At 41.2% G+C, this 18,053-nt stretch overlaps 1 protein-coding gene and 1 pseudogene across 3 annotated transcripts in view; both read left to right on the top strand.

Annotated features, from left to right (window-relative positions):
• Positions 1-18,053, top strand: part of HPSE2 (heparanase 2 (inactive)) — a 538,739-nt gene that overhangs the window by 256,117 nt on the left and 264,569 nt on the right. The window lies entirely within an intron of this gene.
• Positions 543-1,023, top strand: LOC307112822 (large ribosomal subunit protein eL21-like; annotated as a pseudogene). The gene has a single exon. The product of its transcript is annotated as a large ribosomal subunit protein eL21-like (transcript).

Raw genomic sequence — 18,053 nt, 5'->3', positions numbered from 1 at the left:
AGCAATCTAACCTACCGGTTGGAGCATCTGCCCCCTGGTGTTCAGTGCATGTCATAGCCACTGGTTGACCAGTCGACTGTCTGCCCCCTGGTGGTCAGTGCATGTCATAGCGAGCAGTTGAGCAACCTTAGCATATCATTAGCATATTACGCTTTGATTGGTTGTTCAGTTGTTCTGCCATTCAGTCTATTTGCATATTACCCTTTTCTTATATAGGATAAGGAACTTTAGTGGTTTAGAAAGAAGCTTGGTTTTCTTGCCCATCACCAGTAGTGTCTCCCCTCTTTAGTGCCCTTAATTCTGATTTTCATATGTTCCCCTGTATGCTCCTTACATGTTGTATGTCCTTCCCTCTTCTGCCTACTGGAATTTTATATCCTTAAGGCCTAGTTATATCTATTATTCATATTTGTCTTTCCATACTTCCCCCTAGCATACTGCCTGTGTGTAGCAGTAGGTTCATACATGTTTGCTAAACTCCAATTAAGGGAAGTTATTTAAGCCTTTCAGCCAGAACTGCCACCTTCCAGTAGTTCACCAAAATGACTAACACAAAGGGAAAGAGGAGAGGCACCTGCTATATGTTCCCTAGGCCTTTTAGAAAACGTGGAGTCGTTCCTTTGGCCACATACATGTGAATCTACAAGAAAGGTGACATTGTGGACATCAAGGGAATGGGCATTGTTCAAAAAGGAATGCCCACAAATGTTATTGTGGCAGAACTGGAAGAGTCTACACTGTCACCCAGCATGCAATGAGCATTCTTGTGAACAAGCAAGTTAAGGGCAAGATTCTTGTCAAGAGAATTAATGTACATATTGAGCATATTAAGCACTCTAAGAGCCGAGATAGCTTCTTGAAACATGTGAAGGAAAATGATTGGAAAAATAAGGAAGCCAAAAAGAAAGGTACCTGGGTTCAACTGAAGCATCAGCCTGCTCCACCCAGAGAAGCACACTTTGTGAGAACCAATGGAAAGGAGCCTGAGCTCTGGAACCCATTCTCTATGAATTCATGGCATGATAAGTGGGAAAAAATTAAAAAAGACTTCTGTGCTGATGAAAATGTTTCTCTTAATTGAGTGGAAGTGTGGCGTCCCTTCCCCCCAAAGTGTAAAGAAAACTTTGTGTCAAAAAAAGTTATTTAATCTAGTGACCTCAATTATAGATTATTAGACTACTGGGTCTTTAGAGTCATTTCATTCCCTTGGAGTTGAAATGTCATGAGTTGGCCTTGACAAGCAAAGAAATGCTGACATTAATACCTAATGATACATTGAAACAAAACAAAACAAACAAAAAAAAACAAGTTTCAGTCTTCTCTGTGTGAGCCGTACATTTAGCAATTCACAATTGAATTTTTTGTAAGTGAACCTTGAGACAATTCTCTCTCTGCTTGACTACACAGAAAACCATTTCTCATAAAAGAATCATCAACCCATAAAATAGTCATTATGATGCAAAGTGTGCATGAAATGTGCAATATAAGGAAATCAATCTAGAGGAAATTAAGAGAAAGAGCAGAGGACATCAAGAAACCTTCACTTTTGCATTCTCATTTTTTTGCCTTTAAGCTCTCAATTCCCAGAGTAAAGGACAAGGGGAAACTTTTCTTGTTATATTATTCCAGTTGGCTTTTCTTAATATAATTTTTAAAAATTATTGAGATACACAAGTCTTGCTTATTGTCTTGATTTTTTTTATTAGCCTACTTAGAATTAGAGAAAAGGCCAGAGAGAAGAGAATACTATTCCCTTTCACTTGTCTAGCCCTTTACAGTTTACAAAACAATTTCACATACATTATGTGTGAGATGTTTAGGACCTTTAGTTCCATTTTATACATAAAGCAACTGAAGCTCAGAACAGATACATGAGTGGCCCGAAGACATGCAGTTAGTGAGAAGTAGAGAGTCAGGTCATGTCTTCTAGCTTAACATTATAAATTGTGTCTTTGTAACTGCTCTGTTTTTGTTAGGAATCATATATATATACTAGAGGCCCAGTGCATGATTGAATCATGCACGTGTAGGGTCCCCTACACGCTTTCGCTTTTCGCGGTGGACCTGGGTGCCTGTCCGCTGGTGCACCAGGCCTTTCAGAAGCCTCCGGCTCGGCGGAGGCTTCTGAAAGGCCTGGTGCCGGAGCAGACAGGCACCCAGCTCCCCCACTTTTGATGGTCCGCGGCCGCTGAGGGGGGCTACCCTGCTGTTGAGAGGCTCAGGGGGTGGGACTCCCGCCCCCTGCGCCTCTCAACGGCCGCTGAGGGGGGCTGCTGCGGACACCTGGCTACCCTGCCGTTGAGAGGCACAGCTGGGTGTCCACGGCAGGCCCCCTCAGCGGCCGCGGATCTGGCCGTTGAGAGGCACAGGGGGCGGGAGTCCCGCCCCCTGCGCCTCTCAACAGCAGGGTAGCCCCCCTCAGTGGCAGCGGATCCGTGCCTCTCAATGGCCGGATAGGCCACCCCAAGTCCCGCCCCCCAGCCTCCCGCCGCCCAATCGTGGGCGTAGCGGAGTGATGGTAATTTACATGTTACTCTATTATTAGATAGGATATATATTAGAGGCCCGGTGCATGAAATTCGTGCATGGAGGGGGGCGGTGTCCCTCAGCCCAGCCTGTACCCTCTCCAATCTGGGACCCCTCTAGGGATGTCTGACTGCCCGGTGGGATTGGGCCTAAACGGGCAGTCGGACACCCCTCTCACAATCCAGGACTGCTGGCTCCCAACTGCTCGCCTGCCTTCCTTCCTGATTGCCCCTAAATCGCTTCTGCCTGCCAGCCTGATCACCCCCTAACCACTCCCATGCCAGCCTGATTGATGTCTAACTGCTCCCCTGCCAGCCTGTTTGCCCCCAACTTCCCTCCTCTGCCAGCCTGGTCACCCCTAACTGCCATCCCCTGCAGGGTTGATTGCCTCCAACTGCCCTCCCTTGCAGGCCTGGTGCCTCCCAACTGCCCTCCCCTGCTGGCCATCTTGTGGTGGCAATCCTGTGTCCACATGGGGGCAGGATCTTTGACCACATGGGGGCAGCCATATTGTGTGTTGGATTGATGGTCAATCTGCATATTACTCTTTTATTAGATAGGAGGATAGAGGCCTGGTGCACGGGTGGGGGCCAGCAGGTTTGCCCTGAAGGGTGTCCTGGATCAGGGTGGGGTTCCCTTGGGGCGTGGAGAGGCCTGAGCAAGGGGCCTGTGGTGGTTTGCAGGCCAGCCAAGCCCCTGGCGACCCAAGCAGAGGCCCTGGTATCTGGAATTTATTTACCTTCTACAATTGAAACTTTGTAGCCTGGAGCGGAGCCAAGCCTCCTGCTGGATCTGTGGCTGCCGCTTGGATTTGTTTACCTTCTATAATTGAAACTTTGTATCCTTGAGTGGAGGCCTGGGCCCGCCAGAGTGTGTGGACAGCTTGGCTTCTTTTGTTGCCGGGGAAACCCAATGGTAGCCATCTTGGTTGGGGTTAATTTGCATACTCGCCCTGATTGGCTAGTGGGCGTGGCTTATGTAGTGGAGTGATGTTTAATTTGCATATTACCCTTTTATTAGAGAGGATATGTATATATATATATTTTTTTTCAAGTTCTAAATGTATGAAATAGTTGGTGCCAAGGAAGAGATTATTGTGGGTAGGTAGGGTTAATGGGAGTATAGCACTTTTACTTTTTCTTGGCCATTTTACTCTAAACCATGCCAACTCACTATACCAAACCATTTTTCCTAATGATATGTATGGAAAGGAGAGGAGATAAAAAGAAGAAGAGATAATAAGGAGATGAGATTTTTTAAAAAAGAGAGAGAGAAAAGGGAATGAGAAACAGATAAAGATAGGAAACTCTATTTTTCTGTCTACTGTCAATATCAAGGCAATGACATTGACTGAGAGAACTTGGATTAGAACTCAAATCTTGGGGAGCTTTGTTTACTGAAGCACCTTGCTTCTTACCTCAATGCATTATTTAGTTTATGGAAAACATAAGCATCTCTTCTGTGTGTGTGTGTGTGTGTGTGTGTGTGTGTGTGTGTGTGTGTGTGTTGGTCAAAAGCCCTCTATAAATGCTCAGAACTTTTAGGGGAAGTTTTGCTGTTCCTCCTCATTTAGCTGTGAAAATAAAATGGTTTGGCCTTCTATAACTTGCTTAACAGTCCAGAGGTATAGATGGTGAGGACGCCTTGCCATGCTAGCAGTCAGCAGCTATGCATCGCTACAGGTTGCCCAGAACCAAGCCAAAGAAGGTCGGACCTGCATTGCTATTTGTCCACCATCCAGAACTGGAATATCATTGCTGGCATGTACACATAAAAAACTGTTGGACATTGAAAAAAGGACTCAAAGAACTGTTGGCCCAGAAAGAAACTTACTGTCGACTGATTCCTTTGATGCCTGGCAGTAATTTAAAGGGACATGATAGAACTCTATTCATTCCATTGAATTTAAAAATCTTAAAACATACATTCTTGTTAAATTTATAAAATCAAAAAGGGTGATATGCTGGAGGCTAATTCCAGCAGGTCATAAATGCAAGAAGTTTCATCAAAAGGTTGATGGAATCTTGAGGCTTCAGTAGGGCTGAAGATACATATTATTGCCTACTGGAATAGCCAAAGGCATTCCCCAAAACCTGAATTTACATAAATGATTTGATGCCAGGGTCTTTCTCCAGCATGTAGAAGGGTTCAGGAATCTGGAGGAGGCGCTGCGTGTAAATTAATAAAGAGACTAGAAATATAAATTTGTAATCCATGGGGGAGTCAGAGGAAGCTTAGCTGTAGTAGCTAAGTTCTCTCTATTTCCGGACCCATGGCTCTTTTTATTCCCACATTTTTCCCTATAGCAAAGTAGATATACATATCAAAGGTAAGGTTTAGTATACAGTAGGCATTGTCAGGCTGGGGGAACTGCCTTTGGCTGTTCAGGTCTTTGGCCAGCAGGAGGCAATAATATGTAGATTAAAATGCCCTCAGCTGTCTGGGAACAGGCAATAATATATGCAGATCTTCAGGTTTGGGGAAATGCCTTCAGCCATTCCAGTAGGCAACAATATGTATTTAGCCCTGCTGAATATAGAAGCCCATCAACTTTTTGAGGACTTCTTGCATTTATTATGACATACTGGAATTAGCCTCCAGCAGTGTGAGTTGTTCAAAAGCCCTCTATAAATGCTCAGAACTTTTAGGGGAAGTTTTGCTGTTCCTCCTCATTTAGCTGTAAGAATAAAATGGTTTGGCCTTCTATAACTTGCTTATTGCATAGTAACTTTTCAAAGAAGATTAACAACAAGGATATTTATGAAAATGTCTCTGTGACTTTCATTTGTAACTATTCAGATATATGGCTTTTGCCATTTGTATTTATTTTAATTTTAATTTAATAAATCTTTATTGTTCAGATTATTATAATTGTTCCTCTTTTTTCCCCCATAGCTCCCCTCCACCTGGTTCCCACCCCACCCTCTGCCCTTACCCCCGCCCCCCGCCACTGTCCTCATCCATAGGTGTACAATTTTTGTCCAGTCTCTTTCCGCACCCTCCACACCTCTTTCCCCCCAAGAATTGTCACTCTACTCCCTTTCTATGCCCCTGATTCTATTATATTCACTAGTTTATTCTGTTCATCAGATTTTTTTATTCACTTGATGTTTAGATTCACTTGTTGATAGATATGTATTTGTTGTTCATAATTTTTATCTTTACCTTTTTCTTCTTCCTCTTCTTAAAGAATACCTTTCAGCATTTCATATAATACTGGTTTGGTGGTGATGAACTCCTTTAGCTTTTTCTTATCTGTGAAGCTCTTTATCTGACCTTCAATTCTGAATGATAGCTTTGCTGGGTAGAGTAATCTTGGTTGTAGGTTCTTGCTATTCATCACTTTGAGTATTTCTTGCCACTCCCTTCTGGCCTGCATAGTTTCTGTTGAGAAATCCGCTGACAGTCGTATGGGTACTCCCTTGTAGGTAACTAACTGTTTTTCTCTTGCTGCTTTTAATATTCTCTCTTTGTCTTTTGCCCTTGGCATTTTAATTATGATGTGTCTTGGTGTGGTCCTCTTTGGATTCCTTTTGTTTGAGGTTCTCTGCGCTTCCTGGACTTGTAAGTCTATTTCTTTCACCAGGTGGGGGAAGTTTTCAGTCATTATTTCTTCAAATAGGTTTTCAGTATCTAGTTCTCTCTCTTCTTCTGGCACCCCCATAATTCTGATGTTGGTACGCTTGAAGTTGTCCCAGAGGCTCCTTACACTATCTTCATATTTTTGGATTCTTTTTTCTTTTTGCTTTTCTGGTCAAGTGTTTTTTGCTTCTTTGTATTTCAAATCTTTGACTTGATTCTTACAATCCTCTAGTCTGCCGTTAGATCTCTGTATAATATTTTTAATTTCAGTCAGTGTATGCTTAATTTCTAGTTGGTCCTTTTGCATATCCTCGAGGGTCTTGCTAAATTTATCGGCCTTTTCTAGAAAACTCTTGAAAAACCTTATAACCGTGGTTTTGAACTCTATATCCAGTCATTTGCTTTCCTCCATTTCTTTCATTTGTGATCTATTTCTTTGTCTCCGCATTTTGGCTGCTTACCTGAGTTGATAGAGTGGCTTTGTGTGCTAGGTGTCTTATATGGCCCAGTGGCTTGGCCTCCCCAGTTACCTGAGGTGGACACTCTTGGTGCACCCCTTTGTGGGCTCTGTGCACAGTCTTGTTGTAGTTAAGCCTTGATTGTTGTTGGTATCACTGTGAGGAATTGACCTCCAGGCCAATTGGCTGTGAGGAATCAACTGTGTTTATGCTGGGAGAACTTCTGTGTTGGAGACACCCTTATGAGACAAGACTTGCAAAAGCCTCTGTCCTCAGTGTGGATGGGGCGGAGTCTCAGGGCAGAGCAGACAGCATTGGTTTCCCATCAGTCCTACCCTAATAGGCCCCTGTGTCTCAGTGTCCCGTGGTAATCGCTGCAAGCACCTCTGGGAGAAAGCCACCCTCGAGTTCTGCCCATTGCCACAGTCCAGTTTCTCCCCGAATGATTCTGGGTCCCCATAGTCTTGCCCGGAACTGGAGTTCAGTGCAGTTGGGAGCTTTTGTCTCCCTCCCGCTTGAGAAAGCCAGCCGCGTACTCAGTTGCCTGCTCTCTCCACGCACGCGTCTCGGTACCTCTGCCTACCGCAGTTCCTCTGAGTCTCAGTGTGCTTTTCTCTTTCCTGACAGTCCAGTTTCACCTCGTATGAGTCTGGGTCCCCAGAGTCTTGCCCAGAACTGGAGTTCAGCGCAGTCGGGAGCTTTTGTCTCCCTCCCGCTTGAGAAAGCCAGCTGCACACTCAGTTGCTAGTCCTCTCCGCGCGTGTACCTCAGTACCTCTGCCTCCTGCAGCTCCTCTGAGTCTCAGTGTGCTTTTATCTTTCCTTCTAGTTGTAGAATTTTCACTCAGCCAGCCTGCCTGTGGTTCTGGATGATGTCCATTTTGTCTTTTAGTTGTAGTTTTGAAATTGTTGTGCGAGGCAGCAGTTTAGGTATTTACCTATGCCACCATCTTGGTTTCTCCTTGCCATTTGTATTTAATTTACATTTTAAAACTTTTGTTTTAGAGCTCAGCCAGACTACATATAACCCAGCAGAAGGCCTTGAAACTGTGTAAACAAATAAATAAGTGGTCCAATGAATGTTATATGCATAGTAGGGGGCCAGTGCATGAATTTGTGCACCTTTAAAGGAACTGTGGGCCTCAAGGCTGAGGTGGGCACAGGGCACGTCTCGGCCCATCCTCCATGCCCCCTCCTGGCCCTTCCTATTGAGGCCCCCAGTCCCCTGTCTGCTGGCAGCCACACTCCCACCACCGCTGCTCCCATGCGCTGCCGGCACCAGCCCAGCTCGCACCTGCTGACAGTGTGGAATGATTGGGGCCGGCGCCAGCAGTGGGTGCGAGCAGGGCTGGCACCGTCAGCGGGTGCGAGTGGTGGCTGCTGCCCTGATTGCCCCTCAGGAGCAGGGGGATGTGGAGAAGCCCTGAGGGGCGATCAGGGCCGGCAGCCACTCAGACCTGCTGATGGCGCTGAGTGATTGGGGCCGGTGCCAGCAGCGGGTGTGAGCAGTAGCAGGGGGTGTGAGCGGGGCTGGCACTGGCGCCAGCAGCAGGTGTGAGCGCCGGGCAGGACCGCGGTGCACGGGAGCATAGAATATTCAGTAACCACCAGAGGCTCACCCCGATGACAGCGACCATTGCCCCGCTTTGGTCTGGTGCCTCCCACTCACCTGCTCCACCATCCCGCTGTGGCCAACACCCGCCATGTTCTACGCTGTGCTGCCTGCTGCTGACATCCACCATGTTCCGTGTGTGCACCCTGGTGGTCAGTGCATGTCACAGTGACTGTTTGGTTGGTTGTTCAGTTGTTCCGCCGTTTGGTCTATTTGCATATTAGGGTTTTATATATATAGATAGGAAACTTCTCAGCCCTTGTTCAAGGAAGTCAGCAGCTCTCTAGTGTCAAGTAGGGAGAAAAGCCTATCTTGCTGTCCCAACTTCTTTCTTCAGTTTCTTTCTTCAGTTGTACATTGTTAGAAAAGATAGTCATAGTGCCAATTCAGTCTTCCAGTGTAAATGAAAGAGGATTAGTTCTTCCAGTTTTTAATGTGGAGGCTACTATAGTTGGACACCAGTCTTGCTGACATGGTATGTTCATGATAAACCATAAATTTTGAGTCATTTTAATCTCCCTTTTTGGTTTACCTCCTAATAACAGCATCTATTTCTCCCAGCTTTCTTAGAAGATAAGGTAAAGTAAAAGCATTACCAATCTGGCTTTATCTAGGCGATTCTAATTACTTAGAACACATGGTTGTAGAGACAAGATCTCCAGAAATAATTGATCTGATCCCATATATAAACTTTCTTGGAAGTAGAAGTGAACTTATTTGCAGCACGATTAAATTAAAAATAAGTTTATTCTTCATCTTGGTAACCTCAAGATGCCAACATTCTAGCTTGATTTTAAGTAAGGTGAGTATAAGATTAGAGAACGTTTTAAAGAAAGAATCCCTCAAAATGTGAATGAATCTGGGAAAGAAAACCCAACTTGCAGAAAGCCAGGGAGAAACTACAGAGAAAGGATTGTTCCATATCAGAGAAGCTTGCTCTTTTCAGAAAGAGGAAGAGCAGAAGGATCTGGGAAGAGTCATGATTTTGTTATGTGACATATTTTCTTGAGGAATACCTTCCTGGCTTTATGCCAAACAAAAATAAAACCTTTTCACTTTGTAAAAACCTGTGCAGTAGAAGTTTAAGGACAAGTGAAAAGAGGGGGGACTTTGAGGTATTCCAGAGAAAAATAGCAACTATAGCATCACTAAAATTCCAGGCTTCCTCTGTTACACCAGGCTCCCTAAGGCTTAGGTAACTTCCCGTCTCTGTCATCAAAACCTTTTGGGGTTTCACTTCCAAAGATTTTATAAGGTACAGATTATATACTAGTAATATTTCTACTGGTGTACCTCTGCCCTTCCAAGCTCAACATATATGGTTGACTGTTTGTCATATTGTTACCGTGTAGATCAGTCTCAAAATCTAGACTATGTTAGTTCCAAATGTTTAATTTTAGTCATATTGCTAATTCAGTTGACATAGATTCACAATAAAGCCTATGTTTTAGAGTAATTTCTAATGTTCTTTTCTGGTTCATCTGCTAATTAAACAGCTATTTCTCTCAGTTCTCTTGTAAGACAAGATAGAGGAAAAGAAGTATCTACCTGGTTTTGTCTAGGAAGGTTATTTAACTTCTCTGAGATTTCTCACCTATAAAATGACAGTAAGATATTCATTTTGCAGGCTTTTCAAGAGGATTAAAGTAATAACTCTAACTCATATAGCATAATACCTAGATCCTAGTAAGCACTGGAGTCCACCAATTTGTTTCAGATAGTTACTTCTTCTAAAGTTGCTAGAACTGTTTTTATTCTTTCCTCATCACATCTAAACTGTATTTCTCAGTTATGTAAGGGCTTGGGACATCTGGTGAACAGTGCAAAATAGACATGGAATGTGCTGTCCACTGCCATATGGGATAATTTGTGCGGTACAGAAAGGCTTTTCTATCAGGAAACTTCTCTACCATTAGGTGTATAAAATGAATTCTTCTTACAAAACTGATCTCATTGGTATATTTGAATTCATATGTCATATAAGAACAAATATTTTTGAATTCAGTTTTCTTACTTTTTACTTTTTAAATCTAACTCATAGCTAATTATAATTTCTTATATATATTTACTCATATATTGAGAAAGAAGAATGAGTCTTCCCAATTTTCAAGTTCTCATATTTCCTCTCTCTTTAGAATATCAAATGGCTATATTAAAGCCTTGACTTTCATTTCCAAAGCCTTTGGTGAATCTGTTCCTTAACTTCCTGGTGATGAATCCAGTACTTTTCTACCTTGGTAGATTTATGAATTAATTTATATTTTTGACCTATTCAGCCAGCTAGGTTTCTTTCTTTCTTTTTTTTTTTTTACATATTTTTTTCTTTATTGATTAAGGTATTACATTTGTGTCCTTACCCCCCCCCCCATTGCCCCCCACACACACTCATGCCCTCACCCCCCTGTTGTCTGTGTCCATTGGTTAGGCTTATATGCATGCATACAAGTCCTTTGATTGATCTCTCCCCGTTACCCCCACCCTCCCCTACCTTCCCTCTGAGGTTTGACAGTCTGATCGATGCTTCTCTGTCTCTGGATCTATTTTTGTTCATCAGTTTATGTTGTTCATTATATTCCATAAATGAGTGAGATCATGTGATATTTATCTTTCTCTGACTGACCTATTTCGCTTAGCATAATGCTATCCACTTCCATCCATGCTGTTGCAAATGATAAGAATTCCTTCTTTTTTATCGCAACATAGTATTCCATTGTGTAGATGTACCACCGTTTTTTAATCTACTCATCTGCTGATGGGCACTTAGGCTGTTTCTAAATCTTAGCTATGATGAATTGTGCTGCTATGAACATAGGGGTGCATATATCCTTTCTAATTGGTGTTTCTAGTTTCTTGGGATATATCCTTAGAAGTTGGATCACTGGGTCAAATGGGAGTTCCATTCCAGAAATCTATGGCATTTCTATACACCAATAGTGAACTTACAGAAAGAGAGACTAAAAAAGCAATCCCATTTACCATCGCACCAAAAAAATTAAGATACCTAGGAATAAACTTAACTAAGGAGGTAAAAGACCTGCACGTGGAAAACTACAGGATACTGAAAAAAGAGATAGAGGAAGACATAAACAGATGGAAGAACATACCATGTTCATGGATTGGTAGAATCAACATCATTAAAATGTCCATACTACCCAAAGCCATCTATAGATTCAATGCACTCCCCATTAAAATACCAACGGCATATTTCACAGACCTAGAACGAACTCTCCAAAAATTCATGTGGAATAAAAAAGACCCTGAATAGTCGCAACAATCCTGAGAAAGAAGAACAAAGTAGGTGAGATCTCAATACCAGATATCAAGCTGTATTACAAAGCCACTGTTCTCAAAACTGCCTGGTACTGGCACAAAAACAGACATATAGATCAATGGAATAGAATTGAGAACCCAGAAATCGACCCAAACCACTATGCTCAATTAATATTTGACAAAGGAGCCATGAACATACAATGGAGTCAAGACAGTCTCTTCAATAAATTGTGTTGGGAAAATTGGACCAATACATGCAAAAAAAATGAAACTATACCACCAACTTACACCGTACACAAAAATTAACTCAAAATGGATAAAGGACTTAAACATAAGACGGGAAACCATAAAAATACTAGAGGAATCCAAAGGCAGCAAAATCTCAGACATATGCCAAAGCAATTTCTTCACCGATACCGCTCCTAGGACAATGGAAACTAAAGAGAAAATAAACAAATTGGGACTACATCAAAATAAAAAGCTTCTGTACAGCGAAAGAAACCATCAAAAAAACAACAAGAAAGCCCACTGCATGGGAGAACATATTTACCAATGTTATCACCAATAAGGGTTTAATCTCCAACATTTACAGGGAACTCATACAACTTAACTAAAGGAAGATAAACAACCCAATTAAAAAATGGGCAACGGACCTAAATAGATACTTTTCGAAAGAAGACATAAGGAAGGCCAAGAGACATATGAAAACATGCTCAAAGTCATAATCATCCGAGAGATGCCAGCTAGGTTTCTTGAATGGTTCATCCTGAACTTTTAAATATATTGCCTTATGCAAGCAGAAGAATTGTTGTCAGATATTTCAAATCTTAGCTTACTATTTTGCTCATTTACTCTTGATTCTGTGTAATAATGGTGCTAACTTATACTTGCTTAGGTACAGAGTACTTTCATATATATCTAGTATTATCCTGTATACATGTGTGAGTATATGTATTTATGTATATGTGTGTATATAAAGTATATGAATATTAATTATGCAGCCCATCGTGAAACTTAATTAACAGGGAGAGAAACCCACATTATATACTATAGTGTTGATATTGGACAGTTCACTTCACCTCTTTGGGCTTCAGTTTCATCATTTATAAATGTAGATAATAATTCCTTGCCCTGTGTGAGATTTTCTTTATAAAGTGCTATAAAATTATAATGGATTATTTTTTGTCTTTCCCATTGGATTGTGAGCCTTGAAATGGCAGAGAGCGAATCTGATTCACTTGTGTAAACCCAATGTACTTGGAATATAGCAGGCCCTCAACAATGTCTTCTGAGAGGAAGGAAAGGAGAGAGTAAAGAGGGGAGGGAAGGTCAATAAAGGGAAGGACAGAAGGAAACACAGTTAAGAGGAAAGGAGGAAGGTGGAGGAAAAATCTTCAATGCATTTGGTACTTTCTCATTTTAGTTGAGTTTAACAGGAGAGATTGTGTTGCAGCTAAAGGAATGCTAACAGCTTCACTTTCCTGCCGTTGTCTAGGGACACTCTCCTATTTCTTTGGCCTCTGAAATGTATGTTCCATTCCTTCTATCCATAAGACTAATTCTGGCCCATCTGTTTTGATTCAGTGATAAAAAATTACCAGAACATAGGCAGTAAGTAAATAATCCTGTTTTTACAGTGGACCTGGCTTTTATGAGTTTCTAGCTTTGATCTGATTCTCTTTTTTCTCTAACTTTGCTGCTCTTTGGCCTTTCTTAGTTTTTAATCTCTCTGCTCACCTCCTGCTAAGTCTAATTTCTTTTTTACTCTCAAATCCTGAATTAGCTTCATTGGCTATGGACAAGACTGCTTCATCTTAGCTTTAATCTTTTTAAGACTACTTCTCACCTGAATTATTTTATGAATGATATGCACAGAAAACATCTAGCTAGTGTATACAGGCTTGTTAACATTTCAAAAACTGATATGCCAATTATTATTTTTCTCTCACCCCAGTTGAGCCATCAAATTGTTATGGAAAACTCAAGGCTGGTCCCTGTTAGCCACCAATAGTGCAGTGACCATACAGAATGGATATTAGAATAAAATACTAATTAAGGAAATTCTGTTAAGTAGACAGACCTAGTATTCTGATATTAGTCTGGCAAAATATGGTCACATAGACGTGACATAAACTGGTCTATAGAATAGATTACACATCATATGTAGAGAGAGTAATACTTCATTCCCTACAGCAGAGTTGGCAAAGACTTGATGTGTATGTCACTGCTACCACTTTTCATCCCTTACACATAACAGACATCAATAAATTATCACAATTCTTTTTCCCACTGAAGTTACAGTTTGCCTAAGAATTCAGGAATATAGTCCCAATCCAAGGACATTTGCATATGTAGTGAAATCCAATAGCCATGCTTGGAGTAGTGGTTAAAACCACAGGCTTTAGTGCTTAGCCAATTGGGTTCAATCTCAACTCAGCATTTGCTAGATGGGTAACCTCTTTTGGCCTCAATTACCTCAATATGGATAATAAAAATGCCTCCTGGTGTTGTTATAAGTATTAAATGAGAATTATGAGGTATTTCACAAACGCTGAACACATAACAAGTGTTCAATAAATGGTAGCTGCCGTTACAATTAGAATTTGAAGAGTTATCAAATACATTTTGGTTGGTAGTATGACCCATCTTTAACTGAAAGATAAGGGAAGACCGATTTTACTCTTAATACAACTTCTACATAGCTCTGGGAAACCTCTTAATAATTTGGAGTTCGTGTTTCCTGTCAGATATTGTTATTGAACTTGAACGTGGATGGTGAATTGAAGATATGACTGTACCAGACTGGCAAGAATATGCTTGAGCTAACCACAGCGATTAGTATTCTTCCTCTGTATTTTATACTTACTTGAAATTTCTCTAGGCTGCTTTGTGCCTGTAGATACACATTCTCTAACTTGCGTATAATATTATGGAATTCATTTCTCTCACACATCATTGTGAACTCTATCATTAATAACAATGTGCCATTACAGTAGTTTGGCAGCTGCATGAGGGAAGCTCATTTTAAAACGGCACTTATTTGTTGTTTTAATCTGTTTCTTTGCTTGTTGGCTTGAGCTTTAGTAACTTTTTGATTTCCCAGATTTTACTGAAAGTTTTTTTCTTAATGAAGATGTTCGGAATTGTGCATCAGTTATTCCAGAGATATCTCCAACAGATGCTGCCCCATTCATGGGTTTCTTAGACAACAAGGAAAAAATGTGTGTGGGAGATATGTAGCAAGGCATGTCTCCAGGCTCAGCATTTTCACATATAGCCTTATGCTGTATTTCTAGGTTCCTTTTCATCTAATCACAACTTTCAAAACCAAGATCATAATAAAAAAGAAATATAATCAACTGTAGGAAGTAGCAAAGCATACCTAAAATATCTAGAAGCCTTGGATCCTGGTCCCAGATCTGATCCTAACTAGATGTCTGACCTTTCTTGTTTGAAAATTAATCACACTGGGCCCTAATATCTTTGTCTCTTATACGAAAACTAGAGGCCTGGTGCACGAAATTTGTGCACTTGGTGGGGGGGGGGGGGAGGGTCCCTCAGCCTGTCCTGCAACCTCTCGCAGTCCAGGAGCCTTCAGGGGATGTCCGACTGCCATGGAGGTGGGAGAGGCTACTGCCACTGCCACTGTGCTCACCAGCCGTGTGCCTGGCTCAGGGCTTCTGGCTGAGTGGTGCTCCCACTGTGGGAGCGCACTGACCACCAGGGGTCAGCTCCTGCGTTGAGCGTCTGCCCCCTGGTGGTCAGTGCATGTCATAGCAACCAGTCGTTCCACCATTTGGTTGATTTGCATATTAGCCTTTTATTATATAGGATATAGGCCCACATTACTGATTCTTGGTGACTTGGGGTAGCCTCTGGGGCATTTGAGAATGCAATGGAAGGCCATAAGAAAAAATATATTCTCCTTGGTTGGTAGAACATGTATTAAAAAAATTCAAAAGCAAAACTTTTCAGGTGTCTCACACCTCTTCTACATTTATTTGCCATGTAAGGGATGCAAGAATCTGTTGAAATTGGCATGTTTAATACCCTATGACCTCACTTATATGTGGAATCTAATGAACAAAATGAACTGAAGAACAAAATAGAAATAGAGGCATGAATACATGGAACAGACTGACAGCTGTCAGAGGGGAGGCAAGCGAAGGGGGAATGGATGAAAGAAGATGAAGGGATTAGCCAAAGAACATATAGGCATAACTCATAGAAACAGACAACAGTATGGTGATGACTAGAGGGGGAACAGGGGCTGGGTGGAGGTGGGCAAAGGAGGGGGAACAATAGGGACATATGTAATAGTGTCAACAATAAAAAAATGTTATCTTTGTCTTGAAAATATTGGCATGTTCAAATATGAATATAACACAATTTCTGGTCTCTAGGAGCTAGTTAATAGACAGTAATAACCTTTTATCCTTACTTTCTAGTCTCTGCTCCTTGAACTCTTAAATTTTTAAAATTATTTCTTGTTAATTTTAAGTTATCATTTTTAGGTAAAATACTGCTGCCATTTCAAAGTTTTTCAAGAACATCCCTTAAAACTATGCTTTATGTTTTCTATTTCAAAACTCCAAAACATGAATCTGAAAATAAAATAGCAGTCACACCTTTAAATTTCTAACTAATGACAAAGAATGTTATATTTAAAAGGGGTGGAAAGGGTTAATTCAATATTTCTTAGTATAACTATGAAAAGAAAATTTAAAGTGACTCATGTGACCATGGTCAACAAAGTCATTAGATTTACTTTTCTTCATAGTCAAATAATTGTGTTGGATTAAAATAAAACATTTTTTCTTTTTAAAATACTTGCAAATAAATAGATTTGTATAGTCATCCTAAGAGGTTGGCATCCAGGGATTATCCAAGGCCACCCATAACTTTAACTTTTACTCACTTCTTTTTTTAAAAAAAATAAATTTTTATTGATTTCAGAGAGGAAGGGAGAAGGAGAGAGAAATAGAAATATCAATGATGAGAGAGAATCATTGATCAGCTGCCTCCTGCACACCCCACATTGAGGATCGAGCCCACAACCTGGGCATGTACCTTGACTGGGATTCGAACCATGACCTCCTGGTTCATAGGTCGATGCTCAACCATTGAGCCACACTAGCTGGGCTGATTTGCTTCTTTTTAAAAATTCTCAGAAGATAATACAGGCTTTTTAACCCAGCTTGTTTTCTTGTTAAGCTGTGTAAAGACAAAATACAAAATTCTACTAATAAGTTTATAATGATATATTTCTCTGCAGAATCAGCCATAACAACACCCCATGCTATAAAAGGAATCTGTAAAGTTATCTTGCTTGATAGGAAACAGAAATATCATACACATGCCAGGCCCAAGGCCCCTTATTTTGCATCTGTTCAAGGGGGAAATACTTGGAATGGAAAGGCATTCTTATTGGTTGGGATACACAACTACTGGTAATTAAAATCTCTGATTCCTTTACTGAGCAGTCCCATGACAATCAGTAGGAGCTTATGCACTAAAGAAAGACTTCAGCTGCCTTCAGCCTGAAAATGACCCATTTCCCAACCTTATGTTAGTCCACAACACACCTGTGCACTGGCCAGGACACACTGGAGAGTATACGGGAAGTCCCTTGTCCAGCCTGCTTGCAGCCACATCAGAGACACACACCAGGTGTGACCGGAAAGTAATGAGGCTCACTCAGAAACAAAACATGACAACTGGACCAAGAACAGGATTTATGCATCCATTTGAGGATTGTTCCTCAAAGTGGTCACCATGGAAAACATAAAATGTTGCCATTGCTCATAAGACTTTTAGAATATCTCCTTGAGAAAGGCCTTTAGAGACTATGATCTTCTCAAGAAATTTATTCATTTCTTTATACTCACGTGTTGGTCTTTTAAACCAAAACTTTGTGATTTGCTATATAGATCTGATGCTCAGAAGAGAGGCCTACACAGGTAGTAAATACCACCAGAGATACCATCATTGCCAACAAACACCCATAAGAAGCAGGAAAAGATGAGAAACTGATGGTGAAAGTCATCTTTAAGCTACTTAGTCATTCTGCAGCACTGTGGTGTTGATTTGAGTGCAGTGAGAGGAGTAAAGTAATGAGCTCTCCTGCCCTGACCCCATGCTCCTAACTTTGACAAATTACTTTTTATTTCCCTTTCTCCAAGTCTTCCTCATTCCTGCCTAGCTCTGAGGCAGCTCTCTTGTTAGCTCTCCTAACCCTCCTTTACCACCTTTTTCCCTTCCAGCTACAACTTTAGGAGTTACCTTTATTTCATTTGTGCCACACTTGGCCATGTCTTCACCCAGGAAATTAAAATCTTAAATGGCATTTATAAACTGCCTTACCTTGCATTAATATAAATGTTCTTGATTGGATATAAATTTAACTTGCTAATGGTATAGGAGTGCACTGGAAGGAGGTTGGGTTTTTCTGTCGGAAGGCCAGGTTAGAATCTTGGTGTTCTCACGTTACGTTATCACTCTGACTTCTCATCAGTACCATGGGAATATTAATACCTATTTTTCAGGATTTTTTGTTCAGATTAAATATTAGAAATATATATGTGTAGCCGAAACCGGTTTGGCTCA

Source organism: Cnephaeus nilssonii (assembly GCF_951640355.1).
Source record: "Cnephaeus nilssonii genome assembly, chromosome: 16".
Classification (NCBI taxonomy): domain Eukaryota; kingdom Metazoa; phylum Chordata; class Mammalia; order Chiroptera; family Vespertilionidae; genus Cnephaeus; species Cnephaeus nilssonii.
The sequence above is the reverse complement of the archived record's forward strand: the minus strand, read 5'-3'. Positions and strand labels throughout refer to the sequence as shown.